The following is a 23,840-nucleotide window of genomic DNA, read 5'->3' on the forward strand; positions in this document are numbered from 1 at the left end:
TCCGACGACTCCGTTTTGACCTCATCTTCATGTACACGGGACAAAGCATCCGATCTTTGATTTTTGGTCCCGGGACGGTAGGTGATCCGGAAGTCAAAACGGCCGAAGAACAGTGACCAGCGGGCTTGCCTGGGATTCAGCCGCTTGGCGGTCCTGATATACTCCAGGTTCCGGTGGTCAGTGAAAACCGTGAATGGCACGGACGTTCCCTCCAACAGATGTCTCCACTCCTCAAGAGCCTCTTTCACCGCAAGGAGCTCTCGATTGCCGACGTCATAGTTCCGTTCGGCTGGGGTCAACCTGCGGGAAAAATAGGCACACGGGTGAAGGACCTTATCGGTCTTCCCGCTCTGGGACAGCACGGCTCCTATCCCTGAGTCCGAGGCGTCCACTTCAACCACTAACTGGCGACTAGGATCGGGCTGCACCAGAACAGGTGCAGACGAGAAGCGCCGTTTCAACTCCTTGAACGCGGCCTCGCAACGATCCGACCAGGTGAAGGGGACTTTTGGTGAGGTCAGGGCTGTCAGGGGGCTAACAACCTGACTGTAGCCTTTAATGAACCTCCTGTAGAAATTCGCAAAGCCGAGGAACTGTTGCAGCTTCCTACGGCTTGTGGGTTGGGGCCAGTCTCTCACCGCAGCAACCTTGGCCGGATCAGGTGCGACGGAGTTGGGGGAGATGATGAACCCCAGGAAGGACAAAGAGGTGCGGTGAAACTCACACTTCTCGCCCTTCACAAACAGCCGGTTCTCCAACAACCGCTGCAGGACCTGACGTACATGCTGGACATGGGTCTCAGGATCCGGGGAGAAGATGAGTATATCGTCTAGATATACGAAGACGAACCGGTGCAGGAAATCCCGCAAGACATCGTTAACCAACGCTTGGAAAGTCGCGGGAGCGTTTGTGAGACCGAACGGCATGACCAGGTACTCAAAGTGACCTAAGGGGGTGTTAAATGCCGTCTTCCACTCGTCTCCCTTCCGGATCCGAACCAGGTGGTACGCATTTCTAAGATCGAGCTTGGTGAAAATCTGGGCTCCATGCAGGGGTGTGAACACTGAATCCAACAGGGGCAACGGGTATCGGTTGCGAACCGTGATCTCGTTCAACCCCCTATAATCAATGCATGGACGAAGTCCGCCATCTTTTTTGCCCACAAAAAAGAAACCTGCGCCCATCGGGGAGGTGGAATTCCGGATCAACCCGGCAGCTAACGAGTCCCGGATGTAGGTCTCCATTGATTCGCGCTCAGGCCGTGAGAGGTTGTACAGCCTACTGGACGGGAACTCACTGCCCGGAACCAAATCAATGGCACAATCATACGGACGGTGGGGGGGAAGAGTGAGAGCCAGATCCTTGCTGAACACGTCGACAAGGTCGTGGTACTCCACCGGCACCGTCCCCAGATTGGGCGGGACTCTGACCTCCTCCTTAGCTTGGGAGCCGGGAGGAACCGAGGAACCTAGACACACCCGATGGCAGGTCTCGCTCCACTGAACCACTACCCCGGACGGCCAATCAATCCGGGGATTGTGCTTCAACATCCAGGGAAAACCTAAAACCACACGGGAGGTGGCCTGAGTCACAAAAAACTCGATCACCTCCCGGTGATTTCCTGACACCACCAGAGTTACAGGTGGTGTCTTATGCGTGATCGGAGGGAGTAGGGAGCCATCTAGTGCCCGAACCTGTACCGGCGAGGTAAGCGCCACCAGAGGGAGCCCTATCTCCCTGGCCCATCTGCTGTCCAACAGATTCCCCTCAGAGCCTGTGTCCACCAGTGCTGGGGCCCTCAGGGTTGAGTCCTCATAAAGGATCATGACTGGGAGTCGTGTGGCAATGTGGGTGTGTCCCACGTGAATGTCTCGGCCCACCCCTAGCCCAGTCTCTAGGGGCGGGGCGTTGGAGTTGAACCGCTCGGGGCAGTCCCTCATGTGGTGCTCTATCGCACCACAAACAAAACAAGCTCCGTGGGCCCGTCTCCTCTGTGCGTCTGGTGCCCTAAATGTTGCCCTACTCGTGTCCATAGCTTCATCAGCAGGGGGAGCTGTGGCCCCACGGAGCGCAGGGGCCGTGGAGCGTGGGGAAGGCGGAGCGCGGTCGGAACCGGAAGGGAGAGGGACGGCGCGTGCCCGGCCACGCCCTTCGTCTCGTTCCCGCCGACGTTCTTCTAACCGGTTGTCTAACCGTATGACAAGATCGATGAGCCCATCTAAATCCCGCGGTTCGTCCTTAGCCACCAGGTGCTCCTTAAGAACCAATGACAGTCCGTTTACAAAGGCGGCGCGGAGGGCAGCACTATTCCAGCCGGACCTCGCAGCCGCGATGCGGAACTCGACTGCATAGGCAGCTGCGCTCCGACGCCCGTCTCATCGACAGTAGCACAGTTGAAGCGGTTTCTCCTCTATTGGGGTGATCGAACACGGTTCTGAGCTCCCTCACAAACCCATCATATGTCTGAAGGAGCCGTGACTTTTGCTCCCAGAGCGCTGTAGCCCAAGCTCGTGCCTCGCTGCGAAGCAGGTTTATTACATAAGCTACCTTGCTAGCATCGGACGCATACATGACTGGACGCTGTGCGAAGACGAGCGAACACTGCATAAGGAAATCCGCGCACGTCTCCACACAGCCTCCGTACGGCTCTGGGGGGCTTATGTATGCTTCCGGGGAAGGTGGGAGGGGTCGTTGAACGACCAGTGGAACGTCAATGTTACGCACAGGGTCTACGGGAGGGAGAGCCGCAGCGGCGCCCGGAGGGCGCGCTTCCACCTGCGCGGCAAGAGCCTCCACCCTGCGGTTCAGGAGGACGTTCTGCTCGGTCATTAAATCTAACCAAGTCGTGAAAGCGGTGAGGATCCGCTGCAACTCACCGATTACCCCTCCTGCGGACGCCTGCGCGTCCTGTTCTTCCATTGGCCGTTCAACAGCCGGTTGACGCCCCTCGGGATCCATGACGTTGGCCGAGATATCCTGTTGTGAAAGTGTAGGAACACGGACCCACAACAGGGGGCGCAAATGAACGGACAATGGAGGAATCAAATAACACTGTTTTTACTGTTGTGAAAGAGGCACAACAAATACAACCGATTACAATATGGAGATTGAGTCTTATTACAACGGTGTCGTGTGGGCAGGCTCGACGATAGGAGACGTCTGTCCAAGTCGAACCGGAACCAACCCGATTTCCTCTGCCACCGAACCCCGGGAATACTGGAGCTGCCAAGTCCCGAATTCCCAGGTGGCCACTGCCTCCGCTCGTCGGATCCGGTACTGCTGGCAGGAAACAGAAACAGTCAGGTGTGGATGCGGCTGCACCCAGCAACACGGAGAGTGGAGAGTCCACCTCCACCTCTCGTCAACAACAATCAAGAAATGTAGGAAGGTGAGTACTTATCCTACTTCGTCCAATACGGTCTTCAGCTGACCTAAGCACAAGCAACACAGTATTAATTCTCAGAATAATACAACTGGCTGAGTTCGTTAACTCTTTGGTAAGGCGATATCTCGGCAAATGAGGTGGAGATGCCGTCCTGCTGATATACCTCCTTATTGATTGGGATCAGCTGTCTCCAGTGATGGGTGACAGCTGTCATCCTGGCTGCTCCCGTAAGGCGGCAGCGCCCTCCGGTGCCTGGAGCCCGCACTCCAGGCAGGGCGCCCTCTAGTGGTGGTGGGCCAGCAGTACCTCCTCTTCAGCGGCCCATACAACACTGCTTTTAAATTGACCCCAACACTATTTATTTTCCCACCCATACCATGATACAACAACTTGAGCCCACCTCCCTGGCCTTTCTTGCCTTCCACTTGGACTCTTGCATGTCTACATTTGTCCTCTGCATCAGGTCAGCCAACTTTCTCCCTTTACCAATTATACTGCCGACATTCAAATTCCCGACTCTCTCTTCCGTCCTTGTTGTTTTCCTTCTCTCCCTCTGTCTCTGGACACATTCTCTTCTTCTTCTTCTTTGCAGTAACCCAATTTCTGCTGCCACCCTTTTGGGCCATAGCAGGCAGACCTCAACCCATCTGGTATGAAAATTCAGGTTTTTCCATTTTTGCTAATAAAGACCCCTAAATACTCTGCACTGTAGCTTTAATGAAAGAATATGAGTTCGTTGTCTATTAGAGTACTTTACATACAAGGTTGGGTAGGATTACTTTGAAAGAATACATGTGGATTACATGTATGTATGTACATACATTTGGATTACTTGTAATCTGATTACCTTTGGATTACATTTCAAAGTAATCCTACCCAACCTTGTTTACATATTGTGGTAATGGTAAATGGACTACATTTATATAGCAGTTTTCCATCTGCATCAGACACTCACAGCGCTTTACAATTATGCCTCACATTCACCCATTCACACAAACACACTCACACACTGATGTCAGGGTGCTGCCATGCAAGGTGCTCACTACACACCGGGAGCAACTCTGAGATTAAGGATCTTGCCCAAGGGTCCTTAGTGATTTTCCAGTCAGGCTGGGATTTGAACCAAGGATCCTCTGGTCTCAAGCCCAACGCTTAACCACTAGACCATCACCTACTGAAAAATATAGCATACACTGTTTAAACCATTTTAAGTGTAACCTATTTTAAATATTTTTGGTCCACTCTTATTTGGACCCTGCTCTTTTGAAGTGCCTTTAGATGACCTGGATTGTGATTTTGTGCTATACAAATAAAAGTAATTGAATTTTAATTTCAACCATGAATGCAGCAGTGGTGTCAAAATGATGCATATTTTTTTTAACAGTTTGATTAATGGTATCAAGCTTTGTAATTATGTTAAAACATGACCAAAATTGTAACTACCCTATGCTCTCTAGAGTGTTTTGGTGTTGTGACTGCTTACAGAATCTTCAAGTGTTGTAGCCCCCAAGGGTATCTTTTTCAACATTGTATCAACATTTTGCTGTTTGTCAGTATATTTATATTTCATAAAATATTTCATTCAAAATATCGATATTCATCTTGAAGGTCACTAAGTATTTTGTAAACTGACAGAAGCCCTACACAGACCTAAGGCCCGTCAAACCAGTGGCTATCCTTTTTTTTTTTTTTTTTGCTTTCTGCAAACTCCTCTCACTGAGTTACATTCAGTATTAGTAATAAGCATACATAATCACATTTTCTTTTTAGTGTTGTCCTAACTCACGTAGATAATCCCTTTAAAGCTTCTCAAACTTATGTGAACATTTTCTTACTTTCCTTATGTGTATCTTTCACTTTCTTTGGGGTAACTCAACTCTGCACTCTTTTTCTCTCTGCTTCTTTTGATTGTGATTCTTTAATGCATACAGTATTACAAGATCATTTTCTTCACTTTAGGTAATCCATACATTATTACACTCAGCAGGCCACCCTGCATACTTTTGAAGCTTTGGACATGTGACTAAGTAGAACAACAATCTGAGCATTGCAGTGGGGTCATACCATATTTAGATTTGTTCTATGGCAAGCTGCCTTAGAACAAATGAAATATTTTACAATTATCGAGAGGACTTAAACAAACTCAAACATTGCTCTGTTCCTGGTTATACTGCAAACCAAGAGAAGAACCTGGGCTTCAAGTTTAGTTTGCTACCAGTTAGTGGAAATTGGCAAAGGAAGTGGTTGAAAACTGCAGCAAAAGCTCATCTCCAAAATAGAATTTGTGTTGTGTCTGTGGAAGGCATTTTGTCACAGGTAAAGTTGTTCAAAATGTATACAATGACATAAGTAGTAATAATCCTATAGAAGCTTGCATTTTTGGAAGCTTTGTAAGTTAGATTAGATTAGAGAGAACTTTAGTGATCCCTTGGGAAGACTCCCTCAGGGAAATTGAGGTTCCAGCAGCATTGTATAGCAGCACACAGAGCATTAAAAGTGAAAGGAAAAAAGAAAAACAGTTTGCAAATATAAATATAAATACATAATATAAATACCAGAGATACTGATCAATACTGGTTTATTGGCTACTACTGTTTGTCTGATTCTCTCTGTCTTCCTGTTACTCCTCCTCCCCCTGAGTGAGGAGCTGTACAGTCTGATGGCCTGATGGACAAAGGCGTTTTTCAGTCTGTTGGCTCTGCACTTGGGAAGGAGCAGTCTGTGGCTGAAGAAGCTCCTCTGGTTGCTGATGACTGTGTGCAGAGGGTGACTGGCATCGTCCATAATGTCCAGCAGTTTGTTCAGTGTTCTCTTCTGTGCCACCATCACCAGAGAGTCCAGCTTCATGCCAACCACAGAGCCAGCCCACCTGATCAGTTTGTCCAGCCTGGTTGTGTCCTTGGATGTGTTACCCCCCGGCACACCACAGTGTAAAAGAGGACACTGGCTACTACGGAGTGGTAGAACATCCACAGGAGTTTCCTGCAGATGTTAAACGGCCGCAACCTCCTCAGAAAGTGTTTGGACTTAATGTGTTTGTGTGATGGTCTATTAAGTGGTGTTGTAGTATGACCCCAAATCAGAAAAAAATTGGGACAGTGTGGAAAATGTTGTGTGGGCCGCCAGAAGAGGAGGTACGGCTGGCCCACCACCAGAGGGCGCCCTGCCTGAAGTGCGGGCTTCAGGCACGAGGGGGCGCTGCCGCCTTACAGGAACAGCCGAGGTGACAGCTGTCACTCATCAACTATGACAGCTGTCACCGATCATCTGCACTTCACCCCGGATAAAAGCAGGATGACACCTCCACCACGTCGCCGAGATATCGTACTTCTTGGAGGTAACTTTCTCTGCCTGCGTATTGTACTAATTGATTTCAAGAGCTACTTTGTTGCAGCTGTCTACCCAGAGGACCGGCGTGGGCCGTGACTGTTTCGTTCGACGTCCCACCAGATAAGTGGTACTCAGACGCTGCACGAGTGTGTTAGAGGTGGAGGTGGAATTCCCACCGTTGTTGTTACGGGGTGTACACACACCCACACTTGACTGTCTTTGCTCTTCGCCAGCAGTACCAGATCCGACACGCTGAGACGGTGGCCACCTGGGGAATTCGGGACCTGGCGGCACCAGTATTCTTCGGGTTCGGTGGCGGTGGAAATTGTGTGGTTCCGGTTCATCTCCAGACGGACGTCTCCTATCGTCGAGCCTGCCCACACGACACCTTATCCATGGACTTGTATTTATTCTATAATCTGCTGTGTGTGGTTGTGACATTCACAACAGTAAAGTGTTCAAATTTAACTCCCTCTATTGTCCGTTCATTTGCGCCCCCTGTTGTGGGTCCGTGTCACTACACTTTCCCAACAGAAAAGGCAGTTATTCTTACATTTATTTGTCTTCAGTTTCATTTCAGACAGTATAAACCAAAGATATTTCATGTTTTGTGTGGTCAACCACCGTAAAACATTACTGTCATGGTTTATGGTTCTGGAGTTATTGCTTTGCCTCTTAAGGTTGTGATACTATGCCTATGATTATTGCTTACCATCTGTTGCTCACCATACCATGTGCTCTCAAGTGTTTCCTTCTATGTAATAGTTCGCTCTTGTTCTCTTCTGTGATATTTTTTCTCTGTGTTTTACATCACTTTTCCATCACTCTACTGCCAGATATCTAGTGCTCTTCCTGCTCGCTCACATCATTTTCTTGTGTTTGACTCATCGGTAGGACCCACACTGCCTGTATGTGTTTTTAAGGGTATAACAATATCAGCCTATAGTCTCATGTTTTTTGTGTGATATTGTCATGAAATGTATTACATTTTACCCATCTCTGACTAATTTGAACCCTAACCCTAACCTTCAGTATAACCCCAATCACCTGCCGCTATGTCACCTCAAATTTTGTGACAATACAATGATATTTTTTTTTTTTGTGACACCAAAGTGAAAATCTACTCCATTTTATGAAAGTATCACAAACTAATAGATTAAATCACTTTTCGTGACACCATCATGAACTTGGCATGAGACTGTTTGGGTTGAACAATACACTAGCTCCACGATATGATACATATCACAATACACCTATCACAATTCGATACTTATCATGAAAGATAATTACATCACTGTTCCAACTAATTATGTAGAAAGTAATCTGTGGTGAATGTTTTAACATTAAAGAAACAAAGTATTTTCAGGTATACGAGTTCTGTTAGAAAACTGTCCGACCTTTTTATTTTTTTTAAAAACTATATGGATTTGAATCATGTGCGCTTGCATCAGCCAAGCTTGAACCTTTGTGCGCATGCGTGAGTTTTTTCACGCCTATCGGTTGTATCATTCGCCTGTGAGCACACTTTGAGTGAGCACTGGTCCACCCCCCTCGTCGGATTTTCATTGTCAAAGAAATGGCTGAGCAACTGTAGCAGCGCTGAATCAAATTTTTCCAGAAACTGTGAGAGACACAACAAAAAGCACGTCCGTGTTGGAAGTCTCACAGGACAAGTTGTGACATGCCCAGCTGTTACACAATTTCTCAGATACTCACTCGACTGAAAAGCCACCGAAAGCCGTCTGAATCTTTCGAATGGTTTCCAACACAGACGTGCTTTTTGTTGTGCGCCATTGCGGCTCCGTCCCAACGCGTGAATTCCTCTGCACGTCTTTCATTACAAAATCTCCTGTAACAGTGGAATGTGCCGCAAAAGTGCTGATGTCCACCTTTTCCACAATTTCTCTGGTAGTCAGACGACGTCCCGGATCAACACAGCCTTCACTTTGGAAATGATCTGGTCGTTTCAGCCTGTCGATGGCCGCTCGGAGCGCGGCGCGCCCTCCGCCGCTGTGGGCCGTCTTTAATCCGGTTGTAATGCTCCTTAATCTGTGTGACGCCCAGAGTATCCTCACCGAAAGCCGTCTGAATCTTCCGAATGGTTTCCACCTGGCTGTCTCTCACAGTTTCTGGAAAAATTTGATTCAGCGCTGCTACAGTCGCTCAGCCATTTTCCTGACAATGAAAATCCGATGAGGGGGGTGGACCAGTGCTCACTCAAAGCGTGCTCACAGGCAAATGACGCAACCGACAGGCATGAAAAAACTCACGCATGCGTATGAAGGTTCAAGCTTGGCTGATGCAAGCGCACATGATTCAAATCCATATAGTTTTTTAAAAAAATTAAAAGGTTGGATAGTTTTCTAACAGACCTTGTAAATTGTAATAATGATGTTATCTGTCTCTTATTTCTATATTTTATCTTCTGCAAGAGATCCTTATTTCTTCCAAGCAGTTGTTGACTTTTTATGGTATCATAATAATTTGAAAACAAGGATTCAATACAGGCTTCACGATATGATTATCATGATTCATGACACATTGTTACAGCCCTAGTGCTCTTCGGGTTTAGCCTCCCATCTTCAATCCTGTCACTTTTGCATGTTGACGAATTGTGCATTGACCCTCTGCTTGTTTTTCTGGACAACTCTTGCCGTTTGTCTCCTGGACACCTTTGCCAGACAGAGGGTTTTTTCTGTACAGACTCATCATCTGCCTTACCAACCACACCTTTTGCCTGGTGTTACTTGGACAGCATTACTGAATGGACTTATGTAAATCTAGTTTGTGTTTTTCAATAAAAAAGTGACAAATAAATTTCTGCCTAAAAAATTTGCATTACATTTTTTGATGCATTCATTGGTTTACTTGTTGACTCTGTGTTGTGTTGTTATGACTCCGCCCATTTGCTCCCCTTGGGACGCGAACTCATAATCTCCGGCATGGAAGTTGGACTCTAACCAGAAGGCTAAAGCCCAGGGCTCTGGCTGTGTGACCAGAGAATCTTTTTGAGCTGTTGGGAGTGAGGTTTACTAACTACATATGCACAGCGACACCTGCTGGCCTCTGTTACATAAACTCAATTTAAAAAAGTGAATGGAATGCACTGGAAATACATCACCAACACTTAAATGCCCCAAAACCTTAAATGCACTTAAAGGAACGGAATTGTTATGACAACAATTCATTTCGAGTTAGTTTAATTAATGGAAATGAGTGACTATAACTTTTTTCAAAGTTTGAGTTACATTAACTTAATTATTGTATTAAAATGGAGTGTTCAGTTTAACAGTGTGCTTTGATATCTGTGAATCAGACATTACAATCATCTAAATTGTTTTCAGTAATTTGATGTAGAGCAAATGGTGAAGGTGTGAAGGGGCCTAGACGGGCACTATCCTTTTCCAGCCCTAGCTGGAAACGCTTTTGTTGGTCTTTATTACCGTGATCTTTATTAGTCTTCTCAAACTCCACTGTTTCATCTTGGCTTACTCCTCTCTCTCCTTCTGCTTCTCATTTTATTTCCTACCATCAGAACCTTACATAGTACTTTTTCTGTGTGCCCCTATCCATCTTTATCTTTTTCCTTGTCCTCCTGGTGTCACCATGGTGACGGATTTGTCCCTGCCTTGTATATCTTGGCAGCAGTCAGAATGCTGTGTCCATGTGTCCCAGTTCATAGGCCACCCAGCTCTGACGCCACTGCTACGTTCTGACCCTGCCAGCTCACATATGGAGCCCACATATGGGCCTCATCTATAACAGATAGGTGGCCTGAAGGCCTCAGCCTTTTTTTTATACTGGTGTCTCATTCTCAACAGATCTGAACAAATATTTACATGATTTTTCACTTAAAAGTTATTGTCATAGGAACATTTTGCAATTTTGCCCAGCTTTGAATCAGTTGTAGGTTTATGTTTCACAGGTTTGCTGTAATTTAGGAAAAATAAAATACTGACATAATCACACTTTCCTGACCCTTGAAGGTTAGGAAAGTGTGAGTCAAAACAAACGTACTGCAGACAACTATAACTATTATTCAACTCTAAATTTCTAGATTTAATTGTGTGTAATCTAAACAGGCTCCTCCAGTGCTCTTTACAATTAACAAAATCCCCTCCAGTTATCAAGATAATGTTGTCGCTGATGTTTTCAGTGACAAAGCTGGAAAAATAAAATCAAACACATTCCTCTATGAGAGAAAAAATCAGGTCAGTGTCACGTGGGAGCGTGTGGCGGTGTAGCGTGTTGCTGCATCCCCGCCATGATATGAAACCACTTTGTATTCCAGTTTGTGAACACTCGGGCAGACCTGAGGCACTTATCTCATGACAGTAACTATCAATCTGCTGCAGCCAGGTGTCATGTGAGCATTGCCGCATCCTGGTCCAGTCACTGGGGTCCTCAGCAATAAGGCACTGTGTGCTGGATCACGCTCTGGGAAAAAAAAATGCAACACACAACCATAGACATGCCTCATCTGGGTCTCCTTAACTAACTGGTCATTTGACACAAATGATTCAGCAGTACCGATTCTGCAAAGAAACCCAGTAGACATCCACCTGTCGTCTTAGGTGAACATCCAGGTCTCAGGTGTACAGTAAGACCAGATGCCTCAGGACTCAGAAGATGTGGACCTTCATCCTCCTGCAACGTACTGTTATAACCATACAGAATAAAATTAACACTGTACATATGCTTGATTCAAAACAGTGTTAAATAAATTCTGCTAGAATACTAAATTACATTGATAAACACTAATTTACACTATGGGAGCCATCCCCCATGTATGCCCTCTAAATAAATGGTGCCGCTATGACTCCACTGTGATCTCTGGAGTGCTCTCTGAGTGGAACTGCCTCTGTCTGGTAGCACTGGTAACTCCAGTGCAATCATCACTGAACATGCTCTTGTTACTGAAGCTCTCCACCATTAGGATCTTTTATCAAGTCTCAGAGTCCTCTACTCAGATTGCATGTAAATTCACAACAGAGAGCCTCATAGCTCTGATGTTAGCACACTGTCCATTAAGCTATAAGTTGTTTGATTTTGGTTACTCTTATTTACTATCTTATATACTTATATACTCTTATACGTGGTCTGTCCATAAAGTAACGGCCCTTTTTATTTTTTTCAAAAACTATATGGATTTCATTCATATGTTTTTACGTCAGACATGCTTGAACCCTCGTGCGCATGCGTGAGTTTTTCCACGCCTGTCGGTGACGTCATTCGCCTGTGAGCACGCCTTGTGGAAGGAGTGGTCCCGCCCCCTCGTCGGATTTTCATTGTCTGGAAATGGCGGAATGAAAAGGACTTTTTTCCATCAGAATTTTTTCAGAAGCTGTTAGAGACTGGCACCTGGAAACCATTCGAAAAATTTATCTGGCTTTCGATGAAAATTTTACGGGCTTCACAGAGAATAAGGACTTTAACTACAACTTTAAGGACCCCTTTAAGGACGGTCGGTGCGCCGCTCTCCGAGCTGCGACATCACGGCACAAACCACTGGATCATTTCTAAGCTGATGGCTCTGTGGATACGAGACCGTCGTGTGCTCTTTCTCTGGTTATCACAAGAGCTGGACATCAGCCATTTTCTGGCAGATTTCACTTTTAACAAGAGATTTTGTCATGGAAAGCCGTGCGGAGGCTTCGCGCGTCACGACCGATTCGCTGATGAAGCGAGACAAAGGAACACCTCCGTTTCGGAGTGTTAGAGGACAAGTTTGGACATGTCTATCTTGGCTTTCAGTGCTTACCAGTGGAGTGAGTATAAGAGAACTTGTGGAGAGATAGAAAGAGATAGAAACTTGTCCTCTAACACTCCGAAACGGAGGTGTTCCTTTGTCTCGCTTCATCAGCGAATCGGTCGTGACGCACGAAGCCTCCGCGTGGCTTTCCATGACAAAATCTCTTGTTAAAAGTGAAATCTGCTGGAAAATGGCTGATGTCCAGCTCTTGTGATAACCAGAGAAAGAGCACACGACGGTCTCGTATCCACAGAGCCATCAGCTTAGAAATGATCCAGTGGTTTGTGCCGTGACGTCACAGCTCGGAGAGCGGCGCACCGACCATCCTTAAAGGGGTCCTTAAAGCTGTAGTTAAAGTCCTTATTCTCTGTGAAGCCCGTAAAATTTTCATCGAAAGCCAGATAAATTTTTTTGAATGGTTTCCAGGTGCCAGTCTCTAACAGCTTCTGAAAAAATTCTGATGGAAAAAAGTCCTTTTCATTCCGCCATTTCCAGACAATGAAAATCCGACGAGGGGGCGGGACCACTCCTTCCACAAGGCGTGCTCACAGGCGAATGACGTCACCGACAGGCGTGGAAAAACTCACACATGCGCACGAGGGTTCAAGCATGTCTGACGTAAAAACATATGAATGAAATCCATATAGTTTTTGAAAAAAATAAAAAGGGCCGTTACTTTATGGACAGACCTCGTATATTTCCTAGAGCAAAACACTGAATAACAAATTGGGTTTCTCGTGCAGTTCAGTTGGTACCATGGTAGCTCCTTACATCAATGCATGAATGCAAGGGTCAGGTCTAGGACCATGCACTGGTGCTGGTGTTGCCATTTGAAATCACCTGATTGGCAAGTATCCAGGCAAACAAACATTTGGTCTGTTTGGATGTAAATATAAGGCATCAATAGATAATACTCAAGCAACTGAAAGAAGTAGCATAGCCCAGGGGTCACCAACACTGTTCCTGGAGAGCCCCTGCCCTTTATGTTTTCCATGTCAATCTACTCAAGTCAAACCTGTTTTTTTTTTTAAGTGATGTCTTCCAGGTGATAATTGGCTGAGCACACCTGATAGAGTTACTTCCCTGGGAGTGGATCAAGGAGAGTTAGAAAACATGCAGGGCAGGTGCCCTCCAGGAACAGCATTGGTGACCCCTGCCCTATACAGACCATGAGGCTCATCAAGCTGGTGCTTATCCCTGGAGACTGTAGTGTGAAGCAGATGAGACTTTGCAATTCTCACTGGATGGAATGCCAGTCTGTCACAAATTACTTCCCCAGCCAGTTCACCCATTTACAGCTGGGTGAACTGCGACAATGCAGATGAAGGGTTTTGTTCAAGGACACAGACAGGTACCCTGTACCACACATGTGAAATTGAACCCTGGCCTATATTGGTCATCCATCTCCTATGCCATAGAGCCAGCATTACAGAAATACTCTCTCACCAAGAAATGATTGACACTAATTTATACCATTTATTGATTACTCTTCCATCACTTATCTATAGCCAATTCTCCTATTTTGCATATAGACATCACATCCATATCTGTGATCAGCTGTCAGTTTAGTTTATGTTTAATTTACTGTTAACTAATGACTACTAATCCGAGCCTTTTCTATCTAGACGGTACTCACACATGAATCTGACTTTTATTTATTCAAAAAAATAGACCCAAAACATCAGAGAAGCACGTGTCCTTCAGCTCCTAATTTCAAACTGAAGCTGTCTGCTTGTGTTCCACTTTCTAAACATCTTTTGTCAGAAAGTCTTTTGATTTGTATCTTATTAGCAAAGAAAACACGTCAATTGTAAACTGAATATAAAGACCTGGGCATCTTTGCGCTCCTGTATCGTGGCTGAAATCCGTATCTAGACAAGACAGACAAATAGACAGACAGACGATCCACCTCCTCCTCCTCGTGCCGTGGCGGGGGAGCCTGGATGTAGTCCGTATCCTGGTTGTTTGTGGCAACACGAAGCGCGGCGCTCAACACGAGAGAACTACGATACCCAGAAGCCTCCGCGACGCTCAACTTACAGAACTGGCTTCTTGGGCTTCGGGAGTGTTTCCCATTTAAACAAATAGTGCTGAAGATGGCGGAGAGTTAATGGTGTAAAGAAGAAATTATCGATCCGGTAGACAAGACACGTCTACAAGGTAAGACGACGCTACAGTATCTCCCGGTATAGTGATTTATTTATTTATTTTTACGGCTTTGTGTTTGGTTTGTATACGAACTGACTCGCGCACATAATATTGGTATCGACGCGGAGGGCACAGCGCACGGTCATTTACGTGACAGCTGAAATTTACTAACCTGTTCGTCATGCTGTTCAAGTGCAGGTTGCCTGTGGTGCCTCTTTGTCGGCCCATTTTTCTAAATACATGTATGTTTCGCTGGTTTTCAAAACTTATTTGCCCATTGGGCAAAAGCTGTCTAGTTTGCGCTCGCGCTAGTGGAGAAGTTTTTGGAGTGCACGCGCGCGTTACACTTGTATAAATACATGATTTTTTTTTTAAATCACAAAACGGGGTTGTTTTAACACTTAAACAAACAAACAACAAAAAAAAATCATATGTCTCGGTTGCTATCGAGCCGGACGCTGTCGCCACTCAGGAGAATGTGGAGCGAGATGAAGAGCGAACACGTTCCGCTGTTTTTGTTATTTATCCTGATTAAAAAATTGAACTTTTAGCGGTTCCGTGAACTCAAACATACAACGGAGACCCTTGCTTTTATGCAGTTGCTTAGTGATAAAGGGGAAAGGTTGTACACTTGAGTGTAAATGTATGTGCAAACTTGTGTTTTATCTCTTTTGGCTCCTTCGTAACCTGTGTATCCTCAATAATGTATCCCACTTTGTGACTACAGGGGGCAGCAACGTGCCCCCACCTGTGTCTTCTTTCTAATCTCGGAGGTCCCTGGTTTGAGCCCTGACTGTGCTTTTAAAATATGAAATTCACCAAAAATCTGCTTTATACACCTGCTTACACTGGGTAATGGCAATCTGTCCTTTTGTGTGTAAAGAGAAGTTGAGTGGAAGTTTTTGCAGATATTTTTTATGTCAAAGAGAGAAAGCTGAGTGTTTAAATGGTAGAGATATTCATACTTGACATACAGAAGCTGATCTCTGTGTTTTAATTAATAAACTGATAGGTGTGCATGTCTGTTGCTGTTCTTTGTAGTTTTTACAGTTTGTAGTGATATTTCTGTTGTGTAGATATTTTTATAGGAAGTGTCTAGTGGTACCCAGGGTGCTGCACTGTCCCAGTGACTTAGGCAGCCATGCATCCAAATGTTTGTGAAGCCTTGGGTTTTTGCACATTTACATTTTTGCGTGGGGAAAAAAAGAATCAAGCTTCTCTTGATTAAAACTTTCAAAATTATTACTTTAAACCAAGGTTTCCAACCGGTTTGTGGAACGAAAACGAAAACCATAAACCTTTGGTATTTTGCTCGGAACAAAACCAGAAACTTTATATTTGTCATGTTCCAGAGCAGAATCATTATTTTAGAATAACGATAAAAATGTTATTTTAAAAAATAATGGTTAATAAATACCTTTTATTTTTTCATTCTTGAAAAGGTTTCCGTTTACATTGACCCGGTATATATACCCCGGGGGAAGATATACACCGGGTATCCTAGGATATCCTCCCCACTCCCCCCACCCCTGACAGGCAACATTCCTTACGGTGCAGCACTGATTAACCCAAACCTTGATAAGGCCCAATCAGGATAGAGCAGGCTTTAAACTCTATATTTCATGGATGTTTTATGGTCGCATATGAAGCAGTTTGATTGATGGTAAATGATATTGGTATTCTTTCTGTATGTATCTATAGCTATCTACAATAGTAATATTTCCTATTCTGAAGTATCTTTAAATCTCCCTTCCAAATATACTCTACAAATATATGGACCTGATTGACAAGCTGAGATATGTGATGTGATGAAAAATACTCTAATTTAGTTTTGCATAAAATATCCACCGTATATGTATAGAACACACAGTACTATACCATCTTTATTTATACAGCACTTTACTACAACCAAAGCTGACCTAATGTGCTGTACACTAAAACATAGTTAAAACATTAAGACATATATCTAGACAAATTAATAAATAAATATAGTACACAAACACACAGACACAATAGTATGCAAAGAATCATAGGTTTAAGAAACAATCAAAATGGGCCTATAATGTCTGCCACCTTTCTCAAATCTCTTTTGTACAAACTAGGTCATAAATATAAAGAGTGGCAGATAGGAATCAACAACAAATCTAAATGTAGCATGAAATTGACAAATATGGCTATTTGAAACAGTGTGATTCTCACTGGATGAGGAGCTCAGCAGAGGAAAGAATTACTAAAGATATAAAAATATAAATAAATCATTTTTATCCACTAGGGCTATAATCTGAAGTTTGACTGAATTTAGGTGACATTTGAAGTCAAGTGAAACACTGAAGGCCAAGGTCAATCACTTATCCCATGTAATGGCTTATAAGCAAGGCCTATCACTATGTGCATGTCAAATTTGGAGGCAAAATTAAAAAAACTGCGACCAGGTAAGTTGTTTAGTTGAATTTAGTTTTTGACCTTCCTGTGACCTTGACCCTTGACCTTGATTCTTTTGTGTACTGAAAGGTACCTTACTAGGGCTGCTATATGTGTGATGTAAACTGTGTGCTGCACAGTGAGTTAATGATGAAAAGTGCAATGATTACAGACAAACCACAAAAAAAAACAAAAAACAAGCATACATACTGACAAACTTATCTTTGGGAGGGAGGTATCCAGGGTGGGGGTAAGATATCCTAGGACAACTCCCCACCCCGGGGGTGAGATTTGTGGTTCACTTCTTGTCGTTCACTTATTTTGGTTGTTGTTGGCTCGACAAAGCGCCACGTCCTGTGTTTCACGCTGAGAAACATACCCAGAACAGAACAGAAAAATATTGAGGGACTTCTTTAAAAACGCAGAGTTTATTGGCATTATTATGTTTTAGTTTTTTGTTGTTTTTTGAATTTGGAATTTTTATGGAATTTATTTTCGAGACGACAGATGCCTGAATGGAGTGCTGTGACAAGAGACTTCTTTAAAAATGCTGCCTTTCTTCAGTAATTTCCATGATAAGGAATTAAAGTATTTCCCAGACATCATCTTCCTAAACAAGGACAGTTTATCGTCAGGCTGTGATGATGAATCCAACTGAAACGACATAACCGGTCAGATTAAGACTTTATAGTTACTCAGTCCTATCCCTATCACTATCCCTACAGTGATGCATGGTGGTGGCAGCTTCATACTGTGGGGATGTTTTTCAGCAGCAGGAACTGGGAGACTAGTTAGGATTGAGGGAAAGATGAATGCAGTTAAATACAGAGACATCCTGGATGAAAACCTGCTCCAGAGCACTCTTGACCTCAGATTGAGGTGACAGTTCATCTTTCAACAAGACAGTGACTCTAAGCACACAGATAAGATATCAAAGGAGTGACTTCAGGACAACTCTGTAAATGTCCTTGAGTGGAGAGCCCAGACCTGAATCCAGTTGAACATCCCTGGAGAGATCTGAAAAAGGCTGTGCACCAACGCTTCACATCCATCCTGATGGAGCTTGAGAGATGCTGCGAGAATGAATCGGCAAAACTGCCCAAAGATAGGTGCGCCAAGCTTGTGGTATCATATTCAAGAAGACTTGAGGCTGTAATCGCTGCCAAAGGTGCATCAACAAAGTATTGAGTAAAGGGCATGAATACTTACCTACATGTGATTTCTTTTTTTAAAATAAATTTGCAAAAACTTAAAAAAACAACTTTTTTCATGTTGTGATTATCTAGTGTTGCGAGTAGAAGTTTGATGGGGAAAAAGCAAATTTAGTCAATTTTGGAATAAGGCTGAACAAAGAAAAATGTGGACAAAGTGTAGCACTGTGAATACTTTCCGGATGCACTTTATGCACATCCTTGAGAATAACCCAACTAAATCATTACTTTTACATCCGGTATTTTTTATTTTTTCCAAAATAGGGATGACACACGAACATTTCCAAGTCAGTGAATATGTCTTGGATTTCGTTTTTGTCACTCAATAAGAAATACAGATGATATGGTAATGTGTGGTAAATTTGTCTAGATTGCCCAAAATTAAGTGACATGCAAGAAACCACCAAGACATCCAAGACAACTCTGAAGGAGTATACAATGTTTATTATTGATATAATTACATTTTCTAAACTATTTTAGTGAAAAAAATGCAAATAACGCTAATTTTGAATCAGTGATAATGCCAACTTGACATTTTGCTTCGTCATTTAATCTAAACAATTTACTGTCTGTGAAAGGCCTTTGTGATAGCACATGTGGCATGCTCAAGATGCTGCAGGTGTTCTTTGCCTCATGTACAAAGTGTGCGTACGCACAAAAACGTGGCATACCCCCTCTCCATGATCACATTCAGATGTATCAAAAGTGAAATGACTTTGGAAATGTGCGGTGCGTCACGCAAAAATCCTGGCTGGCGTACGCATGTTTCTACAGCTATTGTGCCATCTCCGACACATGGAGGTGCTGCAGGGAACCGTTAATAGTGTGAAAACTTGCACGAATTTGATCCCCGCACTGGTATGCGATCTTGTCTGCCTATGAGTCAGCTCATCGTAAACTGTGTGCGGGTGCGTGCCAGTGCACAAAGAACATTTTAAAATGTTCAAAATTTCTGTCATGCATTAATTTCGTGCCACTTGTGTGAACTAGCCATGAACAACCTATTTGAAAACACTGCATGTCACTATGTGTCAATGAGTGTTATTGTGTGCAGGGCATCTGAACATGAAATTAAATTATGACGAGATGTTTCTATAATAAACATAACTTTACAGATACATTGTCTGACCCCTAAGAAGGAATGAAAATGCAACTGTTTTACCAATCCATATGATGCGCACGAGACTGTAGATAGTTTCTCTGTGACACACACACACTTGAAAACTGGGTGGTATTAAACGCTCGAATGCTGTGGTTCTCCATAGATGTCAAGCTATGAATGATCAAATCAAGTCACGCTTGACAGGAAATGGCTTGTTTCACCTGTACGTGCACAACAGGTGACACACTAAAGATATTTTAACTTTAGTTTCACTATGCCGTTGACACTTTTCAGATTTGGCTGCTGTGTTTGCAGCTTTGTTTCCCATTTGAACCGTCTGGCGCCTAAGTGGAGGGGTGTGCCTGCTCATTCCTCAGTACTCATCTCTTGGCAGATTAACCGTCAACTGTCCACGTGCATGCAGTCACAGATGCACGCCTACAACCAGATTCATGCTCAGTAGGCTAACTGAATATTTTAAAGAAAGTGTGTTATGTGTAACATTTATTTATTTTGTGTGGATTGCACAGGCTTGTGCGAGCCCATGAGGGATCTGCAGTAATAGGACGGTGGGATAAATGTGTGGATGAGAAGGGCGACAGTGATGCATGATGTTTGCTGAATGGGGAAAAGGGGACAGAGGTTAGGGGAGGATGATTGCGACTGGGTCAGTCTCCTGGGGGTAGGCCTCATGAACAGGAGGGAGGCAACACCAGGACTCTGCTTGTGTGTGAGTGTGGTCTACTTAAAGGGATGGGCCAGTCAAGCCTGTCACTGGAATTCTACCTGGCTTTTGTGACTTTTGTGTCCCTTTCAGTCTTTTGTTGTACTCAATCCTTAATTTGTCAGGCTGTTCTTATTTGCCAGTTTGAGGACATGGGACCAGATTATCTGCATTCGTCTCTCCGTCTCCCTTATTTTTTCTTTTTTTGAGTTTCTCTGTCTCTCTTCTATGTGTGGTGTCACTCTTGTTCTGACTCCCACAGCTGCAGTGTGGTGAGCTGAACTGTTGTCCTATTGTTGGGGCCCCTTTCCCAATTGTCAGGATCTGCTAAACAAGAATTAATCTTGACCAGCTCTCATTGATTTGGCTCCATGGCATGGAGGAAGGGTTTTCTTTAATCACTCTAATTTTTGTCCTCCTGTCCCTCATTTGGGAGTCTCTTGATTTGTGGTGTGTCTGAGATATATATATATATATATATATATATATATATATATATATATATATATATATATATATATATATATATATATATATATATATATATATATATATATATATATATATATATATATATATATATATATATATATATATGAGAGAGAGATTATTAACCGAGCAAGTGAGGTTAATTATTTGGCTATTATATACAATTATACCCGTGATTCTGCGGACCTGAGGTTCACCCAGGATGGGGTTCACTGAGGCCAAGGCCTCGGATTATGCGACCAGGTCCGCATAATCACGTGAACACCGAAATCAAAAGTCTATAACTGTTTTATTATCTACACTGGGGCTGCCTCGAGCTTCCCGTGGTGTCATGATGACGCAGGAATGTCTGCGTCTGGTGCGCGCTGCAGATAGACTGTGCACTCTGATTTATCTTCTAGTTCATATTTGTGCTTGTGCTGAGCTGTAGGTCTGTGCTCTGAGTTCTGTTATAGTTTATCTTTCCTACTTTGACCGCGAGATGTGTGCGTGAGATGCGTGTGCGTGTATCAGCTGCACTCTGCGTTGTGTTGTTATGACTCCGCCCATTCGTTTCCCTCGGGACGCGAACTCACGAGCTCCGGCATGGGAGTCAGTCTCTCTAACCAGAAGGCTAAAACCCAGGGCTCTGGCCTTGTGACCAGAGAATCCTTTGGGCTGTTGGGAGTGAGGTTTTACTAACTACATCTGCACAGCAACACCTGCTGACCTCTATTACACTCACCCCTCTAAACTCAGTCCCATCTGGGTCACGGCACCATTGTAGCGGCTGCACTCTGCGTTGTGTTGTTATGACTCCGCCCATTCGTTCCCCTCAGGACGCGAACTCACGAGCTCCGGCATGGGAGTCGGACTCTCTAACCAGAAGGCTAAAACCCAGGGCTCTGGCCTTGTGACCAAAGAATCCCTTTGAGCTGTTGGGAGTGAGGTTTTACTAACTACATCTGCACAGCGACACCTGCTGGCCTCCGTTACATGCACGTGAACGAACCATCTGTGAGTAAATGTGGAGATGTCTGGAGTTATAGTTGATGTGGACATGTCCTGTCTCTGGCAATCAGTCTGTGAGCAGAACTTATGTCTTTTCTTTAACACAGTGATGAGAGAGTTTGCAGAGAGTGAGGAGTGCAGGCAGCCTTTTTGCGTGCATGAACGAATCGTCCGTGAGTGGACTGGAGATGTCCAGACTTTTTACTGAACGTTAACATGTCCTGTCTCTGGCAATCAGTCTGTGAGCAGGACTTTTATGGACTGTATTTAAACACATTTGTGAGAGAAGACCGAGGAGTAGCAGCTGCAGCCAGCAGCATTTTTTTCAGTGCCCTTAGTTTTTACTGCATTGTGTACACAGCGACGCAACTCAAAGCGGGCCAAAGTAGGCATTGTATCTCGTTATCTGATTGGTCCTTATCGATAGAAGGCGTTGCTTGATTGGCTAGCGCTACTCCGCACATGAGGTGTATTCGGCTCCACCAGCGGTCAACTCGGCATGTGGTACAGCTCAGAAAGTGGCGAATGGGCCAATCAGAAGTTGGCAAAATCACATACCATACAATGAGGAAAATAAGTATTTGAACACCCTGCGATTTTGCAAGTTCTTCCACTTAGAAATCATGGAGGGGTCTGAAATTTTCATCTTAGGTGCATGTCCACTGTGAGAGACATAATCTAAAAAAAAAACAAATCCAGAAATCACAATGTATGATTTTTTTTAAATAATTTATTTGTATGTTACTGCTGCAAATAAGTATTTGAACACCTACCAACCAGCACGAATTCTGGCTCACACAGACCTGTTAATTTTTCTTTAAGAAGCCCTCTTATTCTGCACTCTTTACCTGTATTAATTGCACCTGTTTGAACTTGTTACCTGTATAAAAGACACCTGTTCACACACTCAGTCAATCACACTCCAACCTGTCCACCGTAGCCAAGACCAAAGAGCTGTCTAAGGACAAAACTGTAGACCTGCACAAGGCTGGGATGGACTACAGGACAACAGGCAAGCAGCTTGGTAGAAGACAACAACTGTTATGATTATTTATTAGAAAGTGGAAGAAACACAAGATGACTGTCAATCTCCCTCGGTCTGGGATTCCATGCAAGATCTCACTTTGTGGAGTAAGGATGATTCTGAGAACGCTCAGAACTACACAGGAGGACCTGGTCAATGACCTGAAGAGAGCTGGGTCCACAGTCACAAACATTACATTAGTAATACATGATGCTGTCATGGTTTAAAATCCTGCAGGGCAGCAAGGTCCCCCTGCTCAGTCCAGCACATGTCCAGGCCCGTTTGAAGTTCCCATTGACCATCTGGATGATCCAGAGGAGGCATGGGAGAAGGTCATGTGGTCAGATGAGACCAGAATAGAGCTTTTTGGAAACAGCTCCACTTACTGTGTTTAGGGGATGAGAACAACCCCAAGAAATTTTGGCAAACAACCTCCTTCCCTCAGTAAGAGCATTGAAGATGGGTCATGGCTGGGTCTTCCAGCATGACAATGACCCCAAATACACAGCCAGGGCAACTAAGGAGGGGCTCCGTAAGAAGCATTTCAAGGACCTGGAGTGGCCTGGCCAGTCTCCAGACCTGAACTCAATAGAAAATCTTTGGAGGGAGCTGAAACTCCAAACCTGAAAGATTTGGAGAATATCTGTATGGAGGAGTGGACCAAAATCCCTGTTGCACTGTGTGAAAACTTGGTCAGAGACTACAGGAAACATCTGACCTCTGTAATGGCAGAGAAATGTTTCTGTACCAATTGTTAAGCTCTGTTTTTCTAGGGGGTCAAATAGTTATTTCATGCAATAAAATGCAAATTAATGATTTAAAAATCATACAGTGTGATTTTTCTGGACTTTTTTTTAGATTCTGTCTCTCACAGTTGAAGTGTGCCTATGATAAAAATTACAGACCTGTCCATTCTTTGTAGGTGGGAAAACCTGCAAAACTGACAGGGGGTCAAATACTTATTTTCCCCACTGTATAATAATGTATATAAACACGCAAAATTGTGGTATCGCCCAAATATGAAAGCTGCTGATGGTTTTATGCAGAACAGGCCTACGTCCATGAAGAACTTACTTAAAAGATGGTCAAGTTAGCTGGTAAACTTTCAATCTGTGTGTTTTTTTTCCGATGACTTTTAGATAATTATGCAGTATGTTCTTTCAGAAAGCGCTGTAACTAGGTTTAAGGATATGATTCCTTCTTTATGTTCTCTAATGCCATATACCAACACAGTGCAGAGTAGCTACCTAAGCTCTGTAAGGGA

General features: G+C 44.1%; 1 protein-coding gene across 3 annotated transcripts in view; it reads left to right on the forward strand.

Annotated features, from left to right (window-relative positions):
• The first annotated feature begins 14,513 nt into the window (after positions 1-14,513).
• The window catches only part of LOC117512666 (nuclear receptor coactivator 3-like), a 179,868-nt gene continuing 170,541 nt past the window's right edge, over positions 14,514-23,840 (forward strand). For all 3 annotated transcript variants that reach the window (XM_034172814.1, XM_034172815.1, XM_034172816.1), the window contains exon 1: positions 14,514-14,627. The gene's annotated coding sequence lies outside the window, so the exon portion shown is untranslated. The remainder of the gene's footprint in view (positions 14,628-23,840) is intronic.

The sequence above is a fragment of the Thalassophryne amazonica genome, chromosome 6 (genome assembly GCF_902500255.1).
Source record: "Thalassophryne amazonica chromosome 6, fThaAma1.1, whole genome shotgun sequence".
Taxonomy (NCBI): domain Eukaryota; kingdom Metazoa; phylum Chordata; class Actinopteri; order Batrachoidiformes; family Batrachoididae; genus Thalassophryne; species Thalassophryne amazonica.